Genomic DNA, 14,999 nt, shown 5'->3' on the forward strand with positions numbered 1-14,999 from the left:
ATTGTATTAGGATAAGAATCTGAACTGCTTATGTACTTTCTTGATACGTAAAGGAACAACTACCACACCTGTCAAATTATTTGAATATTTTACTGCCTCATTCAAACCGACATCTAGGATTAATTCCTTTTGCTAATGCACTGGTTAATGTATTTGCATAAAATTCCTTGTTGCACGATTTTAATGCAGCTATTTAACCAATTTAAAATAAGTAGGTTAATGGCTGTGATTAATATGGGCAAAAAGAATTTTATATAAATATGTTAACTTGTAGGGAAAGATGAAAGAAAGAATTATATAATGCCTTATCATTTGCATTTGTATAATACCTATCACATTCTCAGGATATCCTGAATTGTTTCACAAAGTGTTTCCACTTTAACTCAACGAGTTATGATCTGGAATGCACTGCCTGAAAAGTTTTGGGAGTATATTCAATAGTAAGTTTGAAAAAGGACTTGAATCTCTACTTAAAAAAGAAAAAAATTGCAGGGCTATCATAGAATCATAGGGCTGGGCACATATGGGGATTTTGAGCTCATCCATGTTGCCAGTGGCCCCCGACGCAACCTTTTGGGAGACGGCCTCCTAATTGGCTGTCTCTGCGTTTGCTGTCATTGGGGGACTGCCGAGGCCACAGGCCCAAACAGCTCTATCAGTGATGTCAGAGGAGAGGGGGCACTGCTGAAGCAGACAGGTGAACACAAGGGAACCACAACATGGAGACGTCTTTGGTTGCCTGCATAGAATTCATGAAATAAATACACCTGAAGCTGGTAGGGCCATCGGGATGGAGAGAAAACCGCTCCTCACAAATAGTGACAGATGCAGTTGCGGCCTTTTAGTCCCATGGCCCTGCATTGGGCAATGGAGCCTCTGGCTCCGATGGCCACCGTCTTGCTGCAGGGAGGCCGCCTTGATTGAGTTGGCTGCCTCCTCACACGGTGGTGGGGCCACACTGATGGCTGTAAAATACTGGCGCCAGCTCAATATAGTCCCTAGGTGGGGCCTTAATTGGATTAATTGGCTGCCCGCCTTTATGGAGAAGACAGCCAACTCTGCTCCCTGTCTGCTCCTGGGAAAGGGACCCGCAGGTGAGAACGCGCTGGGGAGCCGTCCTGATATGGCTCCCCTCATTTTCCCATCCCTCGTCCCCTCCCCCAACATAATCTTCATGGGGTCGGGAAAATGCAGCCCATAGAGTAGTACAGCACAGGAGGAGACCATTTGGCCCATCCAGTCTGTGCTATCTCTTTTCAAAGAACGATCCTGTTAGTCCCAATCCACAGCTCTTTTCACTCATCCTTTTCAATTTTTTGTCCTTTAAGTATTTGTCTAATTCCTTTTGAAAGCTACCTTTGGATTTATTTCCTCGACCCTATCAGGCAGTGTATTTCAAACTCTAACAACTCATTGTGTAAAAAAGCTTTTCCTCATGTCATCTCTGGTTCTTTTGCCAATCACCTTAATTATATGTCCTCTGGTTACCGACTCTTCAGCCATTGGAAACTGTATATCAAAACTCCGTTTAGCCTTCTCTGCTCTTAAGAGAACAACCCTAGCTTCTGCAGTGTACGTAACTGTAATCTCTGATCGCTGGAACTATTCTCTTCTGGAAGCTCTCCAAAAGCATCATGTCCTTCCTAAAGTCTGGTGCCCAGTATTGAACGCAACATTCCAGGTGGGGCCGAACTCATATTTTATATAGGTAAGCATAACAGCTAGCCTTGTGAGAAACGTAGCCCACTTAATAATAATTTACACCAAGTCAAACTCTGAAGAAGTAAGTTTATTTAACGTTCTTGCAAGATCGGGTGTCCTACAAGCAGGCACACCCATCAACATATTCAGTTCATGTTTATACAATACAAATCATTTGTCCACGCCTTTATTTTACATTATTGGTTATAACGTATTATGACACTAACCTATCCTATGGTTGCTACAGTCTCCTCCTCTGTTTACTTCTCCCCCTACTCTAACTTTCTAGCCCCTGACTCTTGTTTTTGTTTTACCTTATTTGGCTGTCCATTCTTTTGCAAGCGTCCTGTGTGTGTGTTAACTTGCAGCTGTCAGTTATTCATTCACTACATCCTTTGTTCTAACTCTTGCTGTTTTTCTTTTCTCTGCATAAGCACAATTTTTAACTGCCGTACTGTCTCAAGGTCTTTACTCACATCCCCTTATCAGTTCCCTTGTTCAGTGATTTCATTATGTTGTGTAGAAATGACTTCTTGGTAATTTTCCACAAGCTGTAGAAACAACATTTCAGTATTTCTTATTCTCACAATTCCCCATTTTCTTTTACTTAATCCTTGTTGTTTTCTACATACTGAGGAGGGGTCTCATATGTCCTCTCAAATCCCCTGAGCATTATTTCAGCCGCCTTCTCAATGTCTGTACTCCCGTTGATACTATCCATTCTGTCATTTGGTTTCAGACCTTGAATTCATCAGGTACCCCTCTTGGGACCCCTATGGAATCCAAGTACACCTGGTCGTCAAAAGAGTTCGCTATCGCTTCCCTTTTACCCCTTTTACCCCTTTCCCTCGTTATTATCTTTTGTTTCTCAAATGCCAAGGTGAATGGTATTGCCAATTGAACAATTGCGCACGTCCCCTTCCACTGAGAGGGTAGGGTCTGTCTCAGGATTTTTCCTCCGCAATACCACCATAAATCCGCTCTGGGGACATTCAGTGATGAGTAGTTCCCTCCCCTGACTCTTTCAGTTACGTCCTCAGTCTCTATGCACGACTTCAACTCTCCCATATTTCTGGTTAGCTCCGCACCGTGTCGACTTACGCATGATGTGTGATTCACACTGGTGGCTAAAAATGAAGGGGGAGTCCTTGAATCTTTTTTCTCTAGGGGAGGGAACATTAATGACAAGGATATGCAAGTTTTGAATACCCCAAGCCGTCTTATCCTGATATAGGGCTAACATGCATTCCATGCCCTTTCGGTCACGCTCCCACCCCAGCGGGAAAGGTACTACTTGAGCTATCGGTCTACCAGATGCACAAGCATAGCAATTGTTTTTGTTCAACTTTTTACAGTATATTTTATCCATTCTACCCAGGCATTTGTGTCCCCGTAACCGGTTTCTATCTCAATTGTCTTTCTCAAGTCTTTTACCTCTATTATTTTTACTATGTTAGGATCGTTATGAGAGGTCCCTTTTAGTTTGTTAGATGGTTTACCAGTCTTATCTATTGTTACCTGAAAACAACATTTTAATTCACCTTTCTTTTTCCCTTCTCTAACTGTTACTCCAAACACCTTATTGTCTAATTGGAAGTGGGTAGTTTTGATTTGTCGTTCTTCTGTTACTGAGCCATTCCGATGGCGTTGGATGGATATTCCACCAGTCGTTTCTGTCCACTCGGTTCTTTTTATTGTCAAATATATATAGGGTTGCATTCCTTATCTGGACAATCTGGGCCTGGTTTTATGGGGCTCTGGTGAATGGATATAATCGGTGGGAGTGGGTCTCCTGTTAGTAGTCCATCCCCATAATAATGGAGGGACTCCACATGATAATTTCTTTGGTTATGTATGCCCCCACATGGGATTAGGAAACATAAGTCTACTTCTACCATCTGAGGGTCCTGGCTCTTGGGGATTTCAATTCGTGTACCGTTGTCCCCGTCAGTTCCGTCCCACATTATTATTTTTCCCATTACTGGGATGACTAATACTGCATACAAAAACATCCAACCCATTTTATTTCCTGGCTACTTTTGAAAAGAAAGAGAGAGAGAGAGAGAAAGAGAAAAGACACACAATACTACAGACAGTATTTCCGCTCTCGCGCCGCTATATAAAAAAAGTTTGTTACTCAAAGTCTTTTTAGCTTTAGTTTCAATGGTTCTTCTGTTAATTCGGTTGTCCAAGTTCCTTCCTCGGCCGGGGGTTTGTACCGGCCCCTTGATTCTTGTGTAGTGGGTCCAACCTCTTTCTGCCGTTCTTATGGCTGTTTCAGTGGTCAGGAGAGTCTGGTATGGTCCTTCCCAGTTCGGTTGTAGTTTAGTCTCTTTCCACGATTTCACCAGAACCCAATCTCCTGGTTGGATCTTGTGTACTGCAAATTCGAGAGGTGGGGTCTGTGCTAACAGGCCTTGCTTCCTGAGGAATGACAATGAGGAAGACAACGCCAGTATATAGTTCTTTAGAAACAAATCTTTAGTTTCTAAGGTTGGCATCTCGCCCCTGGTTCCCATATAGGGTAATCCGAATAGCATTTTATAGGGGGACAGTCCCACATCTTTTCTAGGGGCTATCTGAATTCTGAGTATCGCTATAGGTAAACATTTTGTCCAGGGTAACCTTGTTTCAAGTACCATTGGATTCCCAATCCCCTAACTATTTCTTGTAATAGCTTCGAGGTAAAATGACTTCCTTGGTCTGAAGTGCTGTGGCTGCCACAGCTTGCACACACTCTGGCCATCCCTTTTAACTATTTCATTGTGGTTCCTGCCACTTAAAATCAAAGCTCAGCAAAGCTACTATTCCTAACTTGGCTATATTTCCCATTAAGCATAGTGCCATGCCTTTCTGCTCACTTCCACATTCCCCCCTTTTATCATTCTATGATAACCTTCTCTCTACTGATCAACTTATATGTGATTATATATATTCACTAGGATTATGTGGATCTATTTACTCAAATAACATTTAAACCGTATAATATAAAAGCAAATATAAAAAACTCAGCAACTGCTGAATCAGAAGGGTAGCCTGAGCCACCCTCTAACAAGGGGGCGTGTATTAGCCTGGTCGGTATGTTTTTCATTCTAACTTTTCCCTAGGATTGTCATGTCTGGGTGATAAGAAGAGTGCTGTTGAAGTACAATGTCTCTCTCTCGCTGTACCAGCTGCAAGGCCAAGTTGCCTCTGCAGCCCTGAAGTTATGAAGTCATTTCTGATAAGCTGTCCCTCCCTGCAGCACTGAAGCTAGCTTGTTAGCAGTACATGACTGATTAATTGTTTCATCTTAAATGTTCCCATGTAATTCTGTTCTTAAAAATTCTAAAATCTAAATTCTGTTCTCACAGTCCCCCCTTTGATTCTTCAAAACATTTTTAAAAATCAATCCCTTGATCCCACCTAGGTGTCTTTAATGGTCTCTATTTGTCTAGAAACAGCCTTCAACACCCAGAGGGGTCGCACTCAATACGTCGCCTGCTTGTGCCATAAGAGGGGCCTGCGGTAACTCTGTAAAGGCATAAGTTTTGCAGGGGCTTCAACTACTTGTTTACAACATAAAAGGGTGGAACACTTGTACAATTACCATCTCATTTAAGCTTCACTGTTTTTCTCTGGCTTCATCTCTATTAATGAAAACTTTCTGCGCTTCTCTGAGCAGTTCGTCCAATTGTTTTTCACTCCATCCATCTATCTTTTGAATTTTCTTTTGGATGTCTGGCCATGATTTTGTTACAAAATGGACTCGAAGGAGTCCTTGGGCAACCGGGTCTTCTGGATCTAAACCTGAATATTTCCTCATTGTGTCCCGTAATCTCTGTAGGAAATTTGAGGGAGTCTCATCCTTTTCCTGTCTTACTTCGAAGGCCTTATTCAAATTTTGTGATTTCGGGACAGATTCCCTAATGCCTTTTACTATCAGATTTCTAAGGTCTTTCATCTGGCCCCTATGGCCGACGTTATTTTTCTGCCACTGCGGGTCTTGATTAGGGTATTTTTGTTCGGCTGGTTCGTTTCCCCCTACCCCGGGAGGGTTTTCTCTTTCCCAAATTTTCAGGGGTCTTCTACGAGGACTTTCATTTCCTTTTTAAACACTCTTACCTCTCCTGACGTTAATGGTGCACTAACAAATCCAATTTCATTATTTCCTATTGGTACCTCTCTCAAGGGCATCATTGTCTTAGGAGACTCTCTGTCTCTATTGTCGTCATTATCGTCGGGTTTAGGGGTGGTCCTTCTTGCTGTCCTTAGATCATATTTGGGTCTTTTTCTCCTTGGTTTTTGACTCTAAATTAGTACTTAGAAGGTCTTATCCGACAGTTAACCAGTATTCACCTCCTAACTGAAGGGTCTTATACCTTACGGTACTCACCTCCTAGTTGAATGGTCTTATACCCCACAGTATTCACCTCCTAACTGAAGGGTCTTATACCCTACGGTATTCACCTCCTAGCTGAAGGGTCTTATACCTTATGGTACTCACCTCCTAACTGAAGGGTCTTATACCATACAGTACTCACCTCCTAGCTGAAGGGTCTTATACTGCAGGACTGTAAAATTCACTCCTCAAGGACTTTACAATTAGTACTTAGAAGGTCTTATCCTACAGTTAACCATAAGTTAACCATAAGTCACCAAGATAATACTTAAAAGTCGTTTTTCTTACCTTGGTCTGTGCACGGAGTTGCCTGACTTCACGTGTGTACCTGCCGCACTAAATACTCGTTCAGAGTGACTTCCCTAGGATCGTTTTCAGTCGATTACTCGGGTCCGCTACCGACGAGAGAAACGAGACCGTTTTTAAATTAACGGGACGCGTCTTCTCGTCTGTCGTCGGCCGCGGTCCCGGCAATGATGAAGAGATCCCGGACGAGCCCCCAATTGTGAGAAACGTAGCCCACTTAATATTAATTTACACCAAGTCAAACTCTGAAGAAGTAAGTTTATTTAACGTTCTTGCAAGATCGGGTGTCCTACAAGCAGGCACACCCATCAACATATTCAGTTCATGTTTATACAATACAAATCCATTTGTCCACGTCTTTATTTTACATTATTGGTTATAACGTATTATGACACTAACCTATCCTATGGTTGCTACAGTCTCCTCCTCTGTTTACTTCTCCCCCTACTCTAACTTTCTAGCCCCTGACTCTTGTTTTTGTTTTACCTTATTTGGCTGTCCATTCTTTTGCAAGCGTCCTGTGTGTGTGTTAACTTGCAGCTGTCAGTTATTCATTCACTACATCCTTTGTTCTAACTCTTGCTGTTTTTCTTTTCTCTGCATAAGCACAATTTTTAACTGCCGTACTGTCTCAAGGTCTTTACTCACATCCCCTTATCAGTTCCCTTGTTCAGTGATTTCATTATGTTGTGTAGAAATGACTTCTTGGTAATTTTCCACAAGCTGTAGAAACAACATTTCAGTATTTCTTATTCTCACAGCCTTTTGTACTCTATGCGGGGCAAAATTCGATAAGGCTCGTTAGCTGGCGCAGTGTTAGCAGGCGCATGCGTGAATCGTGATGCACAATTACCCTGCTCAATGGAAGTGATGCAAACAGCACACAAACTTTGTGCTGCCCTCTCATCTCCATGAATGTGACATGTAGCCCAGTGCTAAACACACTACTGAGTGGTTGCATGCTCAGCAGGGGGGCTCATTTTTTGTAAGGCTACCATTATTTAAAGCTAGTCTGCACCTCTTAAAGGGGAGTTGCATTCTAGCTGCAGCAGGGGCGAGAATTGACTGAAACTTTTCAGAAGGAAGAAGGAGGAACAATTTAGCAGCAAGGGCTCCCAGGTTCTTTGATGCAGTGCTGGAAGCCATAGTGCAAGAGGTTGAAAGGTGAAAGGAAGTCATTTTCCTGCAGGGTGCCAGGAGGCCCTCCAGACATACATTTGGAAAGGAATGGAAGCAGATTGTCACAGAGGAGTGCAAGGAGTCTGGCCGCAAGGAACTGGTTGCAGTGCCGGAGAAAATTCCATGATCTCACTAGTGGTCAAGGTCAATGAATGCATCTTTAAATGCCATATCCTAGCCACCGCACCACCAACCTCACACACTGCTCAACATACCACACCTCCATCACTCACCCATCAAAAACCTCTAGCAATCAGGATGCTTGCCTAACATTCATTTGCTCCACACCACCTCACTCTCATACACTTAGCATGCTGCAAGCCTCACACCCACATCTCACAGCTTCCATATACTTCCAGCTATTCATCTATGACAGGCACATCCCTCAAATATATTGCAAAACAATTGGATGGGGGAAGTGGGTCCCTTGTGCTGTTGAATGTATGTTCAACTGAAAGTATTTAAAAGAGAGCATTAACAGGACTTGCAAGGTCCGAAATGGCAAGTAGGGCACAATGTCCCTTGTGAAAGTTTGTTGTTGTGCGTGGCCATTTTTTTAATGCGCGGTAGCATAATTTTTTTTTTATGTGGAGCATATTGGTCAGGCATGAATGAGCATTAAACTCTGTGACTGATGTCATGATCTGGCAACTCTGCAAGCTCCGGCACACGCAAGGGACGCCTGTGCTTTGCAACTGTCTCTAATTATAAAGCCCAGGATTCCATATTCTTTGTTAACTACTTTGTTAATCCGTGCTGCCATTTTTGTGACACTTAAGGTCGCTCTGTTCTTGCACTTCCTTTTATAATTGTACCATTTAGCTTGTATTATCTCTCCTCATTCTTCCTACTAGAATGTATCAGCTCGCACTTTACTGCATTGAATTTCATCTGCCCTGGGTTCGCCCATTCTGGCTATGTTTCCTTGAAGTCTCTTACTATCTTCTTCACTATTTACTACATTTCCAAGTTTGTGTCATCTACAAATTTCATTAGTGTATATCAAAAACAGCACTGGGTGTTCTAGTACTGAATGCTGGGAAAGCAACACTGTATATCTCACTCTGTCCAAAGAACAGCCATTCATCACAACTGTTTTCTATCTTTAGCCAAGTTTGTATCCATGTTGCTACTGCCCCTTTTATCCCTACGGCTTCAGTTTTGCTAACAAGCCTAATATGTGGTATCAAATGCCTTTTGAAAGTCCATATACACACACCATCAACTGCACTGCCCTCTTCCATACGCTACCTCTTCAAAAAGCTCAAAAACGTCAGTCAAACAGGATTTTCCCATAACAAATCCATGCTGGATTTCCTCTTTTAGTCCATGCTTATCCAAGGGCTGTTAATTTTCCCCTGGATTATTATTTCTAAAATCTTTCTCACAACCAACGTTAACCTGGCAATCACAGGCCAGTCAGTTTTATTCTTTTTTTTTGAACTAGAGTGTAACATTTGCATTCTTCCAGACTTTAACACCACCTGGTATCTAAGGAGGTTGGAAAGATTCTGGTCAAAACCTCTGCAACGTCTGCCCATACTTCCCTCAGCAACCTAGGATACACACCATCTGGACTGGGCGAACTATCCACTTTATGTACTGTCAGCCTTTCTAGTACCTCTTCTTTATTTTTACCTCATCCAGTATCCTGACAACCTTCTCATTTACTGTAGCTTTGACAAAATCCTCTTTCTTGGTAAAGTACTTATTTACTACCTCAATTGTGCCTTCTATTTCCACCGGTAGATTTCCATTTTGGTCTCTAAACATCTCCATTGTTCTTCTGACATTTTATTGTCAATATGCCTGTAGAAGACATTTGGTTTTTCTTTTATGTTTGCCACTAATATATTCACGTACTGTCCCCAGGGTTGGGGCCGACCATGACTCATGGCCCTCCTGCCTTGGGCGCTATGGCGTTGGAAGGATGAATGAGAACGGGCAGAGACTGCTTGAGTTGTGTACCTATCATAACCTCTGCATCACCAACTCGTTCTTTCACATTAAACCCTGTCACCAGGTTTCATGGAGGCACCCAAGATCGCGTCGTTGGCACCAGCTAGACCTCATTGTCACAAGGCGAGCCGCCTTAAACAGTGTTCAAATCACACGCAGCTTCCACAGTGCGGACTGCGACACCGACCACTCCCTGGTGTGCAGCAAGGTTAGACTCAGACCAAAGAAGTTGCATCATTCCAAGCAGAAGGGCCACCCGCGCATCAACACGAGCAGAATTTCTCACCCACAGCTGTTACAGAAATTTCTAAATTCACTTGTAACAGCCCTTCAAAACACTCCCACAGGGGATGCTGAGACCAAGTGGGCCCACATCAGAGACGCAATCTATGAGTCAGCTTTGACCACCTACGGCAAAAGTGCGAAGAGAAATGCAGACTGGTTTCAATCTCATAATGAAGAGCTGGAACCTGTCATAGCCGCTAAGCGCATTGCACTGTTGAACTACAAGAAAGCCCCCAGCGATTTAACATCCGCAGCACTTAAAGCAGCCAGAAGCACTGCACAAAGAACAGCCAGGCGCTGCGCAAACGACTACTGGCAACACCTATGCAGTCATATTCAGCTGGCCTCAGACACCGGAAACATCAGAGGAATGTATGATGGCATGAAGAGAGCTCTTGGGCCAACCATCAAGAAGATCGCCCCCCTCAAATCTAAATCAGGGGACATAATCACTGACCAACACAAACAAATGGACCGCTGGGTTGAGCACTACTTAGAACTGTACTCCAGGGAGAATGCTGTCACTGAGACTGCCCTCAATGCAGCCCAGCCTCCACCAGTCACGGATGAGCTGGACATACAGCCAACCAAATCGGAACTCAGTGATGCCATTGATTCTCTAGCCAGCGGAAAAGCCCCTGGGAAGGACAGCATTACCCCTGAAATAATCAAGAGTGCCAAGCCTGCTATACTCTCAGCACTACATGAACTGCTATGCCTGTGCTGGGACGAGGGAGCAGTACCCTAGGACATGCGCGATGCCAATATCATCACCCTCTATAAAAACAAAGGTGACCGCGGTGACTGCAACAACTACCGTGGAATCTCCCTGCTCAGCATAGTGGGGAAAGTCTTTGCTCGAGTCGCTCTGAACAGGCTCCAGAAGCTGGCCGAGCGCGTCTACCCTGAGGCACAGTGTGGCTTTCGTGCAGAGAGATCGACTGTTGACATGCTGTTCTCCCTTCGTCAGATACAGGAGAAATGCCGTGAACAACAGATGCCCCTCTACGTTGCTTTCATTGATCTCACCAAAGCCTTTGACCTCGTCAGCAGACGTGGTCTCTTCAGACTACTAGAAAAGATTGGATGTCCACCAAAGCTACTAAGTATCATCACCTCATTCCATGACAATATGAAAGGCACAATTCAACATGGTGGCTCCTCATCAGAGCCCTTTCCTATCCTGAGTGGCGTGAAACAGGGCTGTGTTCTCGCACCCACTCTTTTTGGGATTTTCTTCTCCCTGCTGCTTTCACATGCGTTCAAGTCCTCTGAAGAAGGAATTTTCCTCCACACAAGATCAGGGGGCAGGTTGTTCAACCTTGCCCGTCTAAGAGCGAAGTCCAAAGTACGGAAAGTCCTCATCAGGGAACTGCTCTTTGCTGACGATGCTGCTTTAACATCCCACACTGAAGAGTGCCTGCAGAGTCTCATCGACAGGTTTGCGGCTGCCTGCAATGAATTTGGCCTAACCATCAGCCTCAAGAAAACGAACATCATGGGGCAGAACGTCAGAAATGCTCCATCCATCAATATTGGCGACCACGCTCTTGAAGTGGTTCAAGAGTTCACCTACCTAGGCTCAACTATCACCAGTAACCTGTCTCTAGATGCAGAAATCAACAAGCGCATGGGAAAGGCTTCCATTGCTATGTCCAGACTGGCCAAGAGAGTGTGGGAAAATGGCGCACTGACACGGAACACAAAAGTCTGAGTGTATCAGGCCTGTGTCCTCAGTACCTTGCTCTATGGCAGCGAGGCCTGGACAACGTATGTCAGCCAAGAGCGACGTCTCAATTCATTCCATCTTCGCTGCCTCCGGAGAATACTTGGCATCAGGTGGCAGGACCGTATCTCCAACACAGAAGTCCTCGAGGCGGCCAACATCCCCAGCTTGTACACACTACTGAGTCAGCGGCGCTTGAGATGGCTTGGCCATGTGAGCCGCATGGAAGATGGCAGGATCCCCAAAGACACATTGTACAGCGAGCTCGCCACTGGTATCAGACCCACCGGCCGTCCATGTCTCCGCTTTAAAGACGTCTGCAAACGCGACATGAAATCCTGTGACATTGATCACAAGTCGTGGGACTCAGTTGCCAGCGTTCACCAGAGCTGGCGGGCAGCCATAAAGACGGGGCTAAAATGTGGCGAGTCGAAGAGACTTAGTAGTTGGCAGGAAAAAAGACAGAGGCGCAAGGGGAGAGCCAACTGTGCAACAGCCCCGACAAACAAATTTCTCTGCAGTACCTGTGGAAGAGCCTGTCACTCTAGAATTGGCCTTTATAGCCACTCCAGGCGCTGCTTCACAAACCACTGACCACCTCCAGGCGCGTATCCATTGTCTCTCGAGATAAGGAGGCCAAAGAAGAAGAAGAAGTGTCTCTTTGCCCCTCTTTTTTCCTTTTTCACTTCACTGTACTTTTTATGTTCAGCCTGATTCTCCCTTGTATTATCATGTTGACATCTGTCATACACCCCCTTTTTGTACTTCATCCTGGTCTCTCACTCCTTTGTCATCCAGGAAGCTCTGGTTTTCATTGCTCTCCATTTTCCCCCTTGTTGGAATTTATCTAGACTGCACTAGAATCATCTCTTTATAGGCCTTCCATTGCTTCATTGTGTTTCTGCCTGCCAGTCTTTGACTCCAACTTACTTGGGCCAGATCTTTTCACAATTCGCTGAAATTAACCCTTGTCCAGTTAAGTATTTTTATTCTATGGGAAAAGAGCAGAGGAGTGGGTCTAATTGGTAGCTCTTTCAGAGAGCTGACACAGGCACAATGGGCTAAATGGCCCCGTTCTGTATTGTATGGTTCTATGATTGTACAACCAATGAATTTACTGTGTATTGGTTAAAAAAAATTTGATTGTTTTACAACATTACAACCGCTGTCTACAATGGGACTGTCTAATGCTTCTGAGTAGTGCAGAGAAAAGACATTTAGGGGTTGAAGTTCTTGTCTAAAGTTAGCAGTGGAAGGAATTTCAGTGAGTTCAGGTACAAACGAGCAGGAGTAGGCCATTCGGCCCCTCGAGCCTGCTCTGCCATTTGATAAGATCATGGCTGATCTGAATGTGGCCTCAACTCCACTTTCCTGTCTGCCTCCCATAAGACTTGACTTCCTTTTCTATCAAGTATGGATCTAATTCAGCCTTCAATATATTCAATGACTCAGCCTCTACTGCTCTCTGAGGAAGCAAATTCCACAGACTAACGACCCTTTGGGAGAAAAAAATTTCTCCTCGCAATCCATCTTAAATGGGAGACCCCTTATTTTTAAACTGTGTTCCCTCGTTCTAGTCTTGCCCATAAATGAAAACATCCTTCCAGCATCCACCCTGTCAAGTCCCTTCAGGATCTTATATGTTTCAATAAAATCACTTCTCATTCTTTTAAACTCCAGTGGGAATAGACCTAACCGTTCAACTTTTCTTAACCCCTTCTTCTCAGGAATCAGTCAAGTGAACCTTCTCTGAACTGCTTCTAATGTAATTTTATCCTTCCTTAAGCAAGGAGACCAAAACTGTACACAGTACTCCAGATGTGGTCTCACCAAGGCCCTGCACAGCTGTAGCAAAACTTCCTACTTTTATATTCTATTTCCCTTGCAATAAACAACTCCATTTGCCTTCCTACTCACTTGCTGTACCTGCATATTAACTTTTTGTGATTCATGTATCAGGACAGCCAGATCCCTCTGTACCACAGAGTTCTGCAGTGTCTCTCCCTTTAAAAAATAATCTGCTTTTCTATCCTTCCTGCCAAAGTGCACAAGTTTACATTTTCCATATTATACTCCGTCTGCCAAATTTCTGCCCACTCATCTATATCCCTTTGTAGACTCTTTATATTCTGACAACTTACCTTCCTTGCCTACATTTGTGTCATCTACAAATTTAGCTACCATACATTCGGTCCCTTCATCCAAGCCATTGATGTAGATTGTAAATAGTTGAGGCCCCAGCGCTGATCCCTGTGGCATTCTACTAGTCATATCCTGCCAACCTGAAAATGACCCATTTATCCCTACTCTCTGCTTCCTGTTAGCTAACCAATCCTCTATCCATTCTAGTGTGTTACCCCCTACACCCTGAGCTCTTATTTTGTGTATTAGCGTTTGATGTAGCACCTTATCGATTGCCTTTTGGAAACCCAAGTTCACCACATCTACTGGTTCCCCTTTATCCACATTGCTTGTTACTTCCTCAAAGAACTCTAATAAATTAGTCGAACATGATTTCCCTTTCACAATACCATGTTGACTCTGCCTGATCGCATTATGATTTTCTAAATGTCCTGCTGTACCCTCCTTAATAATGGATTCTAGCATTTTCCCTATGACAGATGTTAGGCTAACTGGCCTATAGTTTCCTGCTTTTTGCCTCCCTCCTTTCTTGAATAGAGGTGTTACATTAGCTATTTTCCAATCTGCTGGGATCTTTCCAGAATCTAGGGAATTTTGGAAGATCACAACTAATGCATCTACTGTCTCTGCATCCGTTTCTTTTAAGACCATAGGATGCAGGCTATCAGGTCCTAGGGACTAGTCAGCTTTTAGCTCTAATAGTTTTCCCAGTACCTTTTCCCAAGTGATTGTGATTGGTTTAAGTTCTTCCCTCCCCTTTACCTCTTGTTTTTCAAATGTCTTTGGGATTTTTTGTGCCTTCTACAGTGAAGACCAACACAAAATACCTGTTCAATGCTTCTGCCATTTCCTTATAGCCCTTTATTAATTCTCAGACTCACTCTGTCCAGAGGAACAACAGTCACTTGGGTTACTCTTTTCCTTTTTAAATACTTGTAGAAACTCTTACTATCTTTCTATATTTCTAGCTAGCTTTCTCCCACTCTAATTTCTCCCTTATTTTTTAGTCATTCTTTGCTGGTTTTTAAAATCTGTACAGTTTTCTGATCCACCACTAACCTTTGCAGAATTGTACACTTTTTCTTTCAATTTGATACTATCATTAACTTCCTTAGTTAACCACGGATAGTGCAACTTCTAGAGTCTTTCTTTCTCACTGGAATATATTTTTGCTGAGAGTTATGAAATATCTCCTTAAAATGTCTGCCACTGCTTCTCTACTGTCTTGTCTTTTAACCTAATTTCCCAGTTCATTTTGGTCTACTCTGTCTTCATACCCTTGTAATTGTCTTTATTTAAGTTTCAAACACTAGTCTTAGA

The 14,999-nt window shown here is 43.5% G+C and overlaps 1 protein-coding gene and 1 long non-coding RNA gene across 2 annotated transcripts in view; one reads left to right on the forward strand and one right to left on the reverse strand.

Moving 5' to 3' along the window:
- LOC137384229 (protein NATD1-like) overlaps nt 1–14,999 on the forward strand; it is a 33,506-nt gene that overhangs the window by 7,617 nt on the left and 10,890 nt on the right. The window lies entirely within an intron of this gene.
- Nucleotides 1,775–7,142, reverse strand: LOC137384227 (uncharacterized). Its single transcript, XR_010977546.1, has 2 exons — nt 6,371–7,142; nt 1,775–4,125 (listed from the first exon to the last, which is right to left on the reverse strand). It is a non-coding gene; the product is annotated as an uncharacterized lncRNA (long non-coding RNA).

The sequence above is a fragment of the Heterodontus francisci genome, chromosome 26 (assembly GCF_036365525.1).
Source record: "Heterodontus francisci isolate sHetFra1 chromosome 26, sHetFra1.hap1, whole genome shotgun sequence".
Lineage (NCBI taxonomy): Eukaryota > Metazoa > Chordata > Chondrichthyes > Heterodontiformes > Heterodontidae > Heterodontus > Heterodontus francisci.